The sequence below is a fragment of the Chenopodium quinoa genome, unplaced genomic scaffold (assembly GCF_001683475.1).
Source record: "Chenopodium quinoa cultivar QQ74 unplaced genomic scaffold, ASM168347v1, whole genome shotgun sequence".
In the NCBI taxonomy this organism is placed as follows: Eukaryota; Viridiplantae; Streptophyta; class Magnoliopsida; order Caryophyllales; family Amaranthaceae; genus Chenopodium; species Chenopodium quinoa.
The window spans coordinates 8223777-8237457 of NW_018742205.1; the positions used below are offsets into that span (position 1 = coordinate 8223777).

The window sequence follows — 13681 nt, forward strand, 5'->3', positions numbered from 1 at the left end:
CCTTTCTAGTCTATGCAGAAAATCTAATAAAGATTGATAGTATAAAGACAATAAACCCTAAATTATTACGTTTCCACATTAAAGTGAAATAGAGTACTTAATTTTTTTCTTTCATTTAATGCCTATTGGTGTTCCAAAAGTTCCCTTTCGAAGTCCTGGAGAGGAAGATGCAGCTTGGGTTGACGTATAGTGCGGCTTGTCAGATATCTTGGGTCATATGGGATTTCCCCGTTCTCTCTCCCGATTGAGATATCCTCCCTTTCACCCAAGAAAGATTGATTGAATCATCCAAAATTTGGAGCGTGAAATGGAATTAGATCTATTTTTAGTTTTCGGAGGATTCAAATTAATATTATCAATTAATAAAATTTATGGTTGGCTCGGGTGGACCAATAAAATCAAGTATCCAGGCTCCGTTTATAAAAACCCAATCCCAATTGGAAATATATTGAAGATTACTGCTATATAGTTTATTTACTTTAACTCTTAATCGTTTCAATTTGAAATTGAAACTCGAAAAAGAGTAATCTCAAGCAATCGAATAAAGTAATGATTGAATATTGAAATTGATGCAAGAAAAGATATGAAATAAAAAAAAACAAACAAGTGGTATTGGAAACATTTGCCCTATATGTGCAAATCAAAATCGGACAGATCTTTACCCGGAGTAGAGCATAAACCTAAAAAAATGAAAGAGACCCATTCAAGAACAAGAAAATGACATCGTGGTTTGAATTGGATCTCGATGATATGATACATCAATGAAAAGTAAGTTCGATAATTTTAGTAAATTGTATTTTAATTATAGAAATCTTTTTCTATTATTATACCGGCAATTAGGTAATTTCGGGAAAGGAGCAAAAAGTAATCTTTCTTGAAAAATAGAAAAAGAGCCCCTTAATTATTCATTATTAAGTTGGCAAAACCTCGATGAAAAATCAAAAAGGATATAGAATCTACACATTGATTTTTTTCACAATTTTGTTTGAACCGTATGCATCAAAAGGTGCCTGTACGGTTCCTAAGGGATATAATTTTACCCTAATCAACCGACTTTATCGAGAAAGATTACTTTTTTTAGGTCAAGAAGTTGATAGCGAGATCTCGAATCAACTTATTGGTCTTATGGTATATCTCAGTATCGAGGATGATACCAAAGATTTGTATTTGTTTATAAATTCTCCTGGTGGGTGGGTAATACCCGGAGTAGCTATTTATGATACCATGCAATTTGTTCGACCAGATGTACATACAATATGCATGGGGTTAGCTGCTTCAATGGGATCCTTTATCCTGGTCGGAGGAGAAATTACCAAACGTTTAGCATTCCCTCACGCTTGGCGCCAATGGGTTTTTTATTTGAGAAAAAAAGACTATGCCTTCACTGTATGAAATATATTAAGTAATAATAGCATGGCACTTTGAATTCGATATGAGAAAATTTTTTTCTATTTTCTTTTCAAAACATTCGATTGGGTATCGAAAGAGTAGTATGAGATGAAGAGTATTCCTGATTTTTTTATATCAGGAGTCCGTTGTAGCGTCACAAACTTTTTTTATGAAAAAAACTCTATTTATGTTTGAAAGAGTACAAAAAATTTCTTCCTTATTTTTCGGATCAAAAAGAAACTTTGGGATTGCTGAACTACAAACGAAATAAATATCAAGCAACGGAGCCATCATAGTATTTTTGAACTCCTACGAAAAGAAGGGTGGTAATTGGATAATTTACTGATCTGGATCTGATCGATTCGATATTTTCTCCTTTTTCAACAGAAAATAAAAAAAGTAAATTCCATTGTAGAGCCGTATGCAATGTGAAAAAGATGCACGTACGGTTGTTCAATTCTATATTTTTCGTGTTATTCCGTATTTTTGCTCTTCGCCTCATTGTGTTGTGCGAGATAGAAGAATTCTTTTTATGGTATATCATCAGGGTAATGATTCATCAACCCGCGAGCTCTTTTTATGAGGCCCAAACGGGAGAATTTCTCCTGGAAGCGGAAGAACTTTTGAAATTGCGCGAAACCCTCACAAGGGTTTATGGACAAAGAACGGGGAAACCCTTATGGATTATATCCGAAGATATGGAAAGGGATGTTTTTATGTCAGCAACAGAAGCCCAAGCCCATGGAATTATTGATCTTGTCGCGGTCGAATAAAATGAATAAAAAAGCGAAACATTTTAAATTTTATCTTGTTACTGGGTTTACCATATTCTGGGTTTAATATTCTATTAACTAGAAATACTTTCGGTTAGGATTGATCTAAACCAGCCCATTATGTATACGATTCAGCATGCCAACTATTAAACAACTTATTAGAAACACAAGACAGCCAATCAGAAATGTAACGAAATCCCCCGCGCTTCGGGGATGCCCTCAGCGCCGAGGAACATGTACTAGGGTGTATGTGTGACTCGTTCCGATTATGAGCTGGAACAAAAACAAAAGAAATAATTTTTCCAGTATCAATGATCAGTACTGGTGAATAGAATAGTATAAAACTCCTGTCACTATACTAAAACGAATAAAATGAAAAAGATCTATTCATCTATTGAGTATGAAATTTATGGTTTCTGTCAGTCTAAATCGGATTGAAGATACGACAATTAAAATTTCCCATTGGTAGCGAACGTTATCCATTTAGCGGGGAATCCTTTTTTAAGAGCAAAAAATTCCTGCTCCCATTTTTACAAGAACGGACTAACAGGGTCAGCTATCCAGCTAACTTTCAAAATTAAATACCGTTACTGTATAGGTGGATCTCATTGTGAAAGACCTATTACTGGATAATTCATGGGTAGAGCCAAAATGTTTGAACTGTACAAGTTATTAATAAGATTCTCGAAATGAAGTAGAAGTAAAGGGCTCCGGTGTATAGAAAGGACCTCACCGTTTAAAAAGGAACCATAGAAACGAAGGAACCCACTATTTCTTTAATCATCTATATTTAACTTGAATTTACATTTTTTTAGTTACTTTTGTTTGATACATTAATACAATTTTTCTTTTTTTTGTCTTGTTTTAAGGTGAAATGTCAAAAAAAAAAGAAAAAAATAGTGGTTGGGAAGGTTATAGTAGCAAAAGCCATTGGAATTTTTATTTTATACATTGGAAAAATCCGTTTTGTTATTGATGGACCAGGAGAAAAAAGAATAACTCAAAGAAAGAAAATTAATAAGTTATTCATCAAAGTTACATTTATTCAATGACTAGAGTTAAACGAGGATATATAGCTCGAAGACGCAGAAACAAAATTCGTCTTTTTGGATCAAGCTTTCGAGGGGCTCATTCAAGACTTACTCGAACTATTGCTCAACAGAAAATAAGAGCTTTGGTTTCGTCTCATCGGGATAGAGATAGACAAAAGAGAGATTTTCGCCGTTTGTGGATCACTCGGATAAATGCAGCAATTCGCGAAAGGGGGGTATACTATAATTATAGTAAATTTATACATGATCTGTACAACAGACAGTTGCTTCTTAATCGTAAAATACTTGCACAAATAGCTATATTCAATCCAAATTGTATTTCTATTATTTACAATGAGATCATAAAAAAAGAAAATTGCAAAAAATACCTCGAAATGATTTAAATGAAGTTCCCCGGAGTTTATTCTCCGGGAGTATTAAAGTAGGAATTAGTCTGATAAAGTACGATAAATAAATAAAAATCAACAAATCCATTCAAAAAAAATTCCCAATTTTTATATTATCTTACGACGTGAAAATCAAATTTCGATTTTTGTAGATTATCCGATTTTTTTAGAATAAAACCCCAATCTGTGCTTGAGTTCAGATTCAAATTTTGATTCAATTCCATTATCAATTAAATAAGGAATAAGTCTATTTTTTATTTATTTTTGGTTCTAAAACTCGCAGTTCTAGTAGTCGACTCGGTTCTTTCAAACTGTTTTTCATTATTAAGAAAAGGTAACAAAGATAAAATACGAGCTTGTTTTATAGCACTAGTAATTAATCGTTGTTGTTTCAAGGTCAATCTATTCACCCGCCTAGATAAAATTTTTCCTTGTTCACTAATAAATCGACTAATTAAACTCATGTTTCTATAATCAATTCGATCCCCCGATTGAATCGGGGGCAAACGCCTACGAAAAGATCGCTTGGATTTAATAAGGGGTCGCTTAGATTTATCCATAGTTTGTTTAGTTTATTACTTATACCAAAAATCCTATTTCTTAATTCGAATTTTTTTTTAGGTCCAGCCAAAATAGGATTTTCTTTGTTTATTTCTATTTTATATATTATATATAATAATTATGAAATATTGAATATGAAAATATATTTTCTAGTAAAAAAAAGAGTAAATAATATATATATTTCTTATATAATGAAAATGAAAATTGTTTTGTCTCCTTACTTGAAGGGATAATAAACAGACGTTCAGTTTGATCTATTTCTTTATCTCTCCATGAATTGTATGTTTGGAACAATAGGGACAGAATTTTCGCAATTCCAACCGACTAGGCGTATTGTGGCGATTCTTTTGGGTAATATATCTGGAAACGCCCCTTGATCCCTTATTAACACTCTTTCGAACACAACCAGTACATTCCAAAATAACCTTTACTCGGACATCTTTACCCTTAGCCATGAACCCCCTTTTGGTATTTAATTCAAGCAACTTTTCCATTTTTTCCCTTCTTCAAGAAAAATGGAAAAGTTGCTAAAATAGAAGTTGCTAACTAGAAATACAATTCGCAATTCGAAAGATTTTGTGGAAATCAATAGAGTAATAATAGTTAAGTAAAGCACTACTGCGTAATCAAATTCAAAAGGGTTTCTAACTAGATATCTCTCTAATCATAGTATTTCATTTAAATATCGTGTAGAAAACTCTTAACTTAACCTGAACCTAAGTTTTGGGAAGGTTGAATCCACTTTTCTTCTTTACTAAACTAACCCTCTTTTTTAGAATAAATAAAAAAGGGTAGGGATTATTCACAGGTAGTTGATTCTATCTCGAATCTTCGCTAAACCCTTTCCGTATTAATAACTAGAATGAAAAAAAGGGGAATGTCAACGCATCTGGAAAAAAACGATTGATTTCTATTAATATACCGGCTAAAGACCCAAACCATAAAGTACTTAGGACCGGTGCCACGGAAAGGTATGTTTTGAAATCTCGCATTGAAAATCCTCCTTTTGAATTTCTTTAATTGAAAAAATAAAGTAATACATATTGGATCTATGATCGGATGTATATATGATAGTTAAAGAATACTTGTCTTTGTACACAAAATGCCTAAGCTAAGTCAAATGAAAATTTCCAATAATAGAATTTAACGAGATTTTTTTAAGAAAAAGAATAGCATGTCCCTTATCTACCGAACTGAGCATTCCTACAACATATTTTTTTTAGTTTACGATAGGTTTTAATATACAAATACTTTCTATTATACCTTAGTATGAGAAGAGGCCGAAAAGAAGAGGAAATAGTCGAGCAAAAAAAATTCTGTATTTTCTTTTTATGGAAAAAAAGAATGTGGAAAACAAGGCAAGGATTCTTTACAATTACACTATAAAAACGAATTGAATTGAAAGGGATGTAGCGCAGCTTGGTAGCGCGTTTGTTTTGGGTACAAAATGTCACGGGTTCAAATCCTGTCATCCCTACCTAATTACTTTTACTCTGAGAAGTAAGGAGGAATTAATTGAAATTTTGATTAAAATCGAAGATACGGAATCTCTCTTTTTTTTATGATACCCTATATGGTAGATAATCTATGCATACAGGATGTAGATATAGTTTTGAGTTATAAAAAACCATTCTTTCCAATCTTTCTTATCTATTGTGATAAGAAAGCGCTCTTAGTTCAGTTCGGTAGAACGTGGGTCTCCAAAACCCGATGTCGTAGGTTCAAATCCTACAGAGCGTGATTCCATTGTTGTTAAGTCAAGTTGAATTATAGAAAAGAATTAGACTAAACTAAATGAACAGTAATCTAATCGAAAATTGACCTCCTGTTGATTTGAGAAAGGAGGAGGTCAATCAAAAAAAGATTTGTTAATTAATCAAAGATCCAACTGATCACCGCGTCTGTATTGTAAATATGCGGTCACAAATAATCCAGCCAAAGTAATAGGAATTAGACCTAAGACGATTCCAAATAGAAAAACTTCAATCATTTCAATTCGTTTGAAAAAAAAAAAAAGAAAGGTAATATCTATCCCTAAATATGAATCTGAATTCCCCACGAATCTCAATAACCAAAAACTATCAATTGTCGCAGTAAAGAACTCTAAAATAGACGGAATCCTACAGTACAGAAAGATTTCTTGAGTTGTTTATTCAATTAATTTCAAATAAGTCGTATCTTGCTTAGACCTATAAATAAAGCAGAGGTTATAGTTAACGCCGCTAGTAAAAAACCGAAATAACTAGTTAGAGTAGACATGAAGGGGCTAAAAAAAAGATGTTCTTTTTATACATATATGTTTCTAAAGTACTTACCTAAGTTTCCATTTGGAAAGCGAATAAGAAAAAAAGCAATTCAAAGGATCAAAGAATAAGTTCAATTGAAAGTTTTTGATTCATCAACTATTCCATTTCTTTTTTACATTATAAATGCCACTAACAAAAAAAAAGTAAGGGCCGTAGAAAAAAAAGAAATGACTCGTTATCTGTGACATTTACACATCTCGTCATTTTGAATCAACGGATTTTTGGGGAAACCCTTGAGTAAACTAATCGAATATTAAACAAATAATAACTATGAAATTTTCTTCAAAAATGTTATTTATTTGAATCGCTATAGAATATAATAAAATGAAAAATAAATATATTTATTTTGTCCAACTCGATTCTAAGACTAAGACTTGCTACTATCTTTGCCTTTATAGGTTCCACGTTTAATATTATTTAGTTATAAATAGAAACCCGCATTCTTGCAGTTAGGTCAATAAAAACCTTTGGATTTAATGCAACAATGGATGTATTACAAAAATGCATTAATTGAAATCAATTAATGAATATTTTTTTTCGACAATTAAACAATCCCTAAAAATAGGAAAGTACGGAATTCCCCAAACCTCTTCTATTTCTATATCTATAACCGCGTCTTCTTCTGGAATTTTTCACGAATTATTAGATCGAAACTAACTTGTCCGATTTCCACTTTCCTCGACCTTCAGTTTCGAGTCTGAAGCCAATACAATGATAGAGAGAAACTGTATACTAGTTCTATTTGAAAAAAATTTTCTATAGAAAAAACAAAATGGTGCCTAGTTCCACGTCGACAAAAAAAAAAAAAATAAAGTCACGTGTACTTCAGTTCAATATTAATTAAAATTGCCTTGCTGTGTCCGAAGAAGGATAGCTATACTGATTCGGTATACTCTAAAGACACCTTTGGTACTCTATTGGTAATCCTACAGGTTTTTTACGTTTTTACGTAGAGTAAAAAGTAAATTTCCATTTACTGATTTCATCTTTTATGGATTTGCCTTTGACTGTACAAGAATATGTGGAGCTCAGTATGTCTGGAAGCACAGGAGAACGTTCTTTTGCTGATATTATTACAAGTATTCGATACTGGGTTATTCATAGTATTACTATACCCTCCCTATTCATTGCGGGTTGGTTATTCGTCAGCACGGGTTTAGCTTACGATGTGTTTGGAAGCCCTCGACCAAACGAATATTTCACAGAGAGCCGACAAGGAATTCCATTAATAACCGGACGTTTTGACTCTTTGGAGCAACTTGATGAATTTAGTAGATCCTTTTAGGAGGCCCAATGACCATAGATCGAACCTATCCAATTTTTACAGTGCGATGGCTGGCTGTTCACGGACTAGCTGTACCTACCGTTTCTTTTTTGGGGTCAATATCCGCAATGCAGTTCATCCAACGATAAACAAAACCGAATCCGAATTATAGAGCTACGACACAATCAAACCCGAACGAACAAAATGTTGAATTGAATCGTACCAGTCTTTATTGGGGTCTATTACTCATTTTTGTACTTGCTGTTTTATTTTCTAATTATTTTTTCAATTAAATAAATAAATAAAGAGAAGGAAAGAAATAGATAGAATATAGAATTCGATTATAGAGTAGGAATTCTCTTATCCCATTCGGAAGGACCTCATTTCATAATTATCCATGACTGTTTATGTCTCTAGCACGACCACTTGATGAAATGTGGAGGGAAGTGGGGTAAATGGCCGATACTACTGGACGAATTCCTCTTTGGATAATAGGTACTGTAGCTGGTATTCTTGTGATCGGTTTAATAGGTATTTTCTTTTATGGTTCATATTCTGGATTAGGCTCATCGCTGTAGTAAGTAGTAATTTGATTAATCGAGGTATAGACATTAAAGTATAAGAACTCAACGGGACCTTCCTTCCCCCTAGAATTAGACAAACAAAGAAGGGGGAGGTCCCATTTAATTCTTTTTTTAATTATCATAATTTTTTATTCGAATTTTTTCCTATAAATGAAAAACGGACCCCTTTTTCGATGTTTTTGAAAAGTGTATTTGGTTATTCAGAACATATATTCCTCGATCATACTTATTGGTCCTTCCTAAATTGTTAAGTTAAAAGAAAGAGAAAAAGGCAATCAATTGATTTATTGAATGACCAAATAGAAGCTCTATTTTTCTAGATTAAATAGAATGCAAGAAGTTCCATTTGTTCAAGAAATTGACCTCTCTCTTTTTTTCAGTTTGTCCGCTCCTTATACATGTAATACTAAGAAAAAAAGAATCAATCTAAAACGAAAAAAGGGTGAAATCTCGAAAAAAGAAAAATTCCGACTAAGTCTTTGACGAAGGGAATCAAGACTCGTTACTATTTCGACACACGACAAGTATGTGTAAAAGTCCTTGTCGTGTGTCGAAGACCAGGAAGGCGGATAAATCCCCCTAGAATCATTTGGTCCCTTCATTATTCTTTTCGTTATATTCTCCTTTTAGTCTAATATCGAGTCAAATTTCGATTGGAAAAAAGTAAAAAAGTTTTCTTCACAATCCAATATATTATTATAACTAAAAATCTTGCTCGTAGATGTAGAAGAAAAGTATAAACAAACAAAAAAGAACCTTCTCGTAATTTTTTTATTTATTGATCATCCAAAACTGTCAAAGAATTGTCAACAATAATTTTATTATTGTTACAAGCTTGATCTTGATAAATTTACGAATCTAGAAATTCATTTCGGACAATTGAACCTTCTCGAACTGTTTCTTTTTAAGAACCAAAAAGATTTGTGCTAGAATAACGGATGCAAAGAAGAACAAAAGCCCTTGTACGCGCAGAGGATCTTGAAGGACTATTTCTGCATCTCCTTGACCAAATCCACCCACATTAGGATTACTCGTTAATGGTTGATCAAGTTTGATAGATTCACCCTCTGAAACAAGAAGCTCCGGTCCTGGCGGGATAATATCAACCACTTCACGTCCGTCCGAGGCATCCGCTATGTTTATTTCGTATCCGCCCTTTTCTTTTCGTACAATTTTCTTTACTATACCTGCTGTTGTGGCATTATAAACTGTATTATTACTCTTGCTTCCGTCAGGATAAATCTGACCCCTTCCCCTGTTACCACCTACATATATCGGATATTTTAAGAAGTGAACGTCTTTCTTAGTGGCAGGGTCTGGAGAAAGAATAGGAAAGGTAATTTCACTATATTTTTGCCCAGGAACAGGACCTATCACAAGAATATTTTTTTTATTGGGGCGATAGCTCTGAAAAGAAAGATTCCCTATCTTTTCTTTCATCTCTGGAGAAATACGGTCGGGGGGGCTAATTCAAACCCTTCAGGTAAAATAAGAACAGCCCCCACATTCAAACCCCCCTTTTTGCCCTTAGCAAGAACTTGTTTTAATTGCATATCATAAGGAATTCGAACAACTGCTTCAAATACAGTATCCGGAAGGACCGCTTGTGGAACCTCAATATCCACGGGCTTATTGGCTAAATGGCAATTAGCACATACAATACGTCCAGTCGCTTCTCGTGGATTTTCATAACCTTGCTGTGCGAAAATGGGATATGCATTCGAAATGGATGACCGAGTTATTATATATATCACGAGCGAGATGGAAATGGATCGAGTAATCTGTTCTTTTATCCAAGAAAAGGTATTTATAGTTTGCATGGTCCAACCATTGATTCCGAAAATTTCTACAATAAATTTGGTAGGTTGCTAATAGAGTTCCCTATCCATGAGTCTGCTATTTACTTTAACTGAAAACTTAATTTAATAAAATAATATTACTGGAATATAGGAGGAACTCCCCGCCTTAGACGGGTAGAAATAGAAAGAGGGGGGACAATTGGTAATGCTTTGATTATTGATTATGTACAAAGCAACATTCGAATTAAAAACTCCAATTGGATTTCTCTCCATATACCCCTTTTCTTTTTTTCAGTCATTCATTGAATGATAAATCACTACAAGTGATGGGGATACGCGATTTAAAGAACGGAAAATCCAATATTTTAAAAATGTATCTAGAATGACTGGAAAAGTGGAAACAAGACTCGATATAATTTGATCATTCTGGGCAAATCCAAAATCTTTGTAGATAGAGCTAATCAGTAGTTCCCAACCTTGGGGCGAATGAAATCCGATACATAAATCGGTTACTAAAAGAATGGAAAAAGCTTTTATTGTGTCGCTTAAGTTATATAGGAATTCCTGAACCCAAGAATTAAGAAGAATAAGTTCTTTATTTGCCAGAATGGAATAACCACCTAGAATAAGGAAACAGATTAAATTTGTGGAGAAGTGCAAAATCATATGGATACAATCTTCATTGTACGTCTTGATCAATTGAATCGTTTCATTGTGGATTCCTATACGAAGCTTTTGTAGATGTGTTTCCGGACATTCCTTTATCATTTCGTCCAACAAGCGGAGCTCCTCGAATTCGATCCATTTTTCGCGAAGATTTTTTTCTTGAATATCATTCAAAAAAGTTTCAGATTGCTTAGTATTCCACCAAGTAGTAACCCAAGATTCCAGACTTTTTTGAAATGATAGATAGATCCACCAGGGTAAAAAATACTATAGATACAAGATATAGAAAAGGAATAAATGCTTTCTTTTTTTCCATTTTTTTTCATCTATAAATTGTTAATGAACCCAACCGAGTATTCATCGACAGGAAGGAATTGCTTTCGACGAATACCCGGCGGAGCCATTTCGTTTTTTTCAATTAATGAATATTTTTTATTTTGATTTCAAGATGAAAGAACTCACTTTCTACCAAAATAGAAAATATTTCCAAAAATTGAACAAATTAACCATAGCACAAAAAAAGAATTTAAGACTTGAATGTGATAATAAAAATGGATGGCAAAACACGACAGAATTTGGATAATTTAATTCTCGTTATAATTAGAAATTATAAGAAATCAAATTATTTCATCATTAAAGCGAACAAAAGATTACTAAAAAAAGCGAGAAAATTTACATGATTAATTTGTTTTGTATGTAATATATCAATTACAAATACTGGAAATTCTATGGAATTGAATTGGTTTGTATTTGTAGACATAAACAGTTTCCCCCCTTTGGTTGTTCTGTATACGTCTGCTTTGACCCGAGTGGGCGTTCTGATGAGATTTCTGTTAAGGTATGCCGTAGAAAAACGTATTCTAGATTTTGTATTTTACGCCAAGTTAAGAAAACGTTCGGTATTTCCGTTCATTTTTCAAAATCCTTCAATTGGTACACGCAAGAAATAGGCCAATTCAGCCGCCTTTTGTTCCATTTCTCGTGGAGTCAAATTCTCATCAGTACGAGTTAAAGGAATGGCTCCTTGTCCTCTGATTTCCAGATAAAGAACACGGCGAGTATAAATACCTTCTTTAAGTTCGATTCTAATAGACTGAATATCTTTTATAAGATATCGGAAAAAGATGCGACGATTTTTTCCAGGGAATCCCCAGCGAAAAATACAGACTATTCCCTTTTTTCTATCGAATCGATCATAACCACTACCCACATTCCACGAAATTGCACACCACAAATATAAGCTAATAAAGAGGCCTGCAATCCCATAGAAAGACATCACGATCCCTTGTGGAAAAAAAAGAATTTGCTGGGAAGGAAATAAAGATATCAAATTCTTATCAAGATAGCTGGAAATTCCAACCAACAAGAATCCTAATGAACCGAAAAAAAGGATAAAGGCCCAGCAGAAATTACTTATTTTTCGAGATCCCGTTATAAGTTCTACCCATATACGTTCTGATCGCCAATTCATACTAGATCCGGTTGCATTTAATTTGAATTGAAAGAATACCCCAAATGAATTGTACTTTCCTTACTCTGTCTTGTTTCCGATGTAACTCTCATCAACTAGTCCTATTTTGATGTCAGAGGTGTTTCACTTTTATTTCTTTCTATTTTTTATTTTAGTTCGATCAAAATAATAACATCTACCCCTATATTTATTGTATTGTCATTTTTCCATTTACATCACATACATAAGAGCTCGTTCATTTATGTTCGGAAGAAATCACGTGTTATAACATTCCGCTAAACATATATCTATATTATAATTCAAGTCTAAGTTTTTAAAAATGAGATTTTGACGAGACGATCTAAACAATCTTATTTTTTTGAACATGAAGAAATAAAGAAGCCATTGCAATCGCTGGAAATACTAGGCCTACTAAAGGCACAAAAATTGAGGGAAAGTTCATAGTTGTCATAGACCGGGTACCTCGATTTACGATATTGTAATTGTACCTGTTTGTTATATTTTTGTTGTTATTATCTTATTATATTAAAATTAATTAATTAGAATTCTATAGAATGAATATAGTATAGAATAAGTACAAGAAATGTAGAACTAAAAAAACAATTCGATTTCTACATATAATATATGATAATTGCGTTTACTTTCTCTTTTTTTCTTTCTTTTGCTTTTACTAATTCAAAAAAATCGAAAAATAGAGGATTTATTATAAATTCAATTTCCAAAGCAGTCGTTAGAGTCCGATCCAAGAGGTATTTTAAATAAAGACTCCTCGACGAAAGATACAAACAAAAAGTTTTTTTTATTGGAATCTAAAGGAAATAAGCATGGAGGTTTTTGGTTCGCGACATCCTAATTTTGGAATAAAAAAAAACTTTTTGACACAAATAGAAAAATTGCCCTTAATCCTCGCCTTTATTTTGATTCAAAGGAAAAAAAGCATGCAGCTGAAATAACTCACTTAGAACGCCTTTTAAAAGATTACGTGGTACGATTGGATCGAATAAACCCTTATGGAATAAAAACTCGGCTGCTTGTGACCCTTCAGGTACTGTCTTATTCAATGTTTGCTCAATTACTCTTTTACCCGCAAATGCAATGTAGGCGTTCGGTTCAGCAATAATGATATCCCCCAACATACCAAAGCTGGCGGTCACCCCACCAGTAGTAGGAGATGTAAGGATTGATACATAAAATAACTTTTTATTTGATTGATAATCATATAAAACAGACGAGATTTTCGCCATTTGCATTAAGCTCAAGCTTCCTTCTTGCATGCGTGCCCCCCCGGAAGCACATACTATAATAAGGGGGATTAATTTATTGGCAGCATACTCAATCAATCGGGTGATCTTTTCCCCTACTACGGATCCCATACTGCCTCCCATAAACTGAAAATCCATAACACCAATTGCTACAGGAATACCGTTTAG

The 13681-nt window shown here is 33.3% G+C and overlaps 1 non-coding gene and 1 pseudogene across 1 annotated transcript; one reads left to right on the top strand and one right to left on the bottom strand.

Moving 5' to 3' along the window:
* Positions 1-5827: 5827 nt before the first annotated feature.
* TRNAW-CCA lies at positions 5828-5901 on the top strand. Its single transcript has one exon. It is a non-coding gene; the product is annotated as a tRNA-Trp (tRNA).
* Positions 5902-8772: 2871 nt separating this feature from the next.
* Positions 8773-11121, bottom strand: LOC110732143 (annotated as a pseudogene).
* Between the last annotated feature and the right edge of the window lie 2560 nt (positions 11122-13681).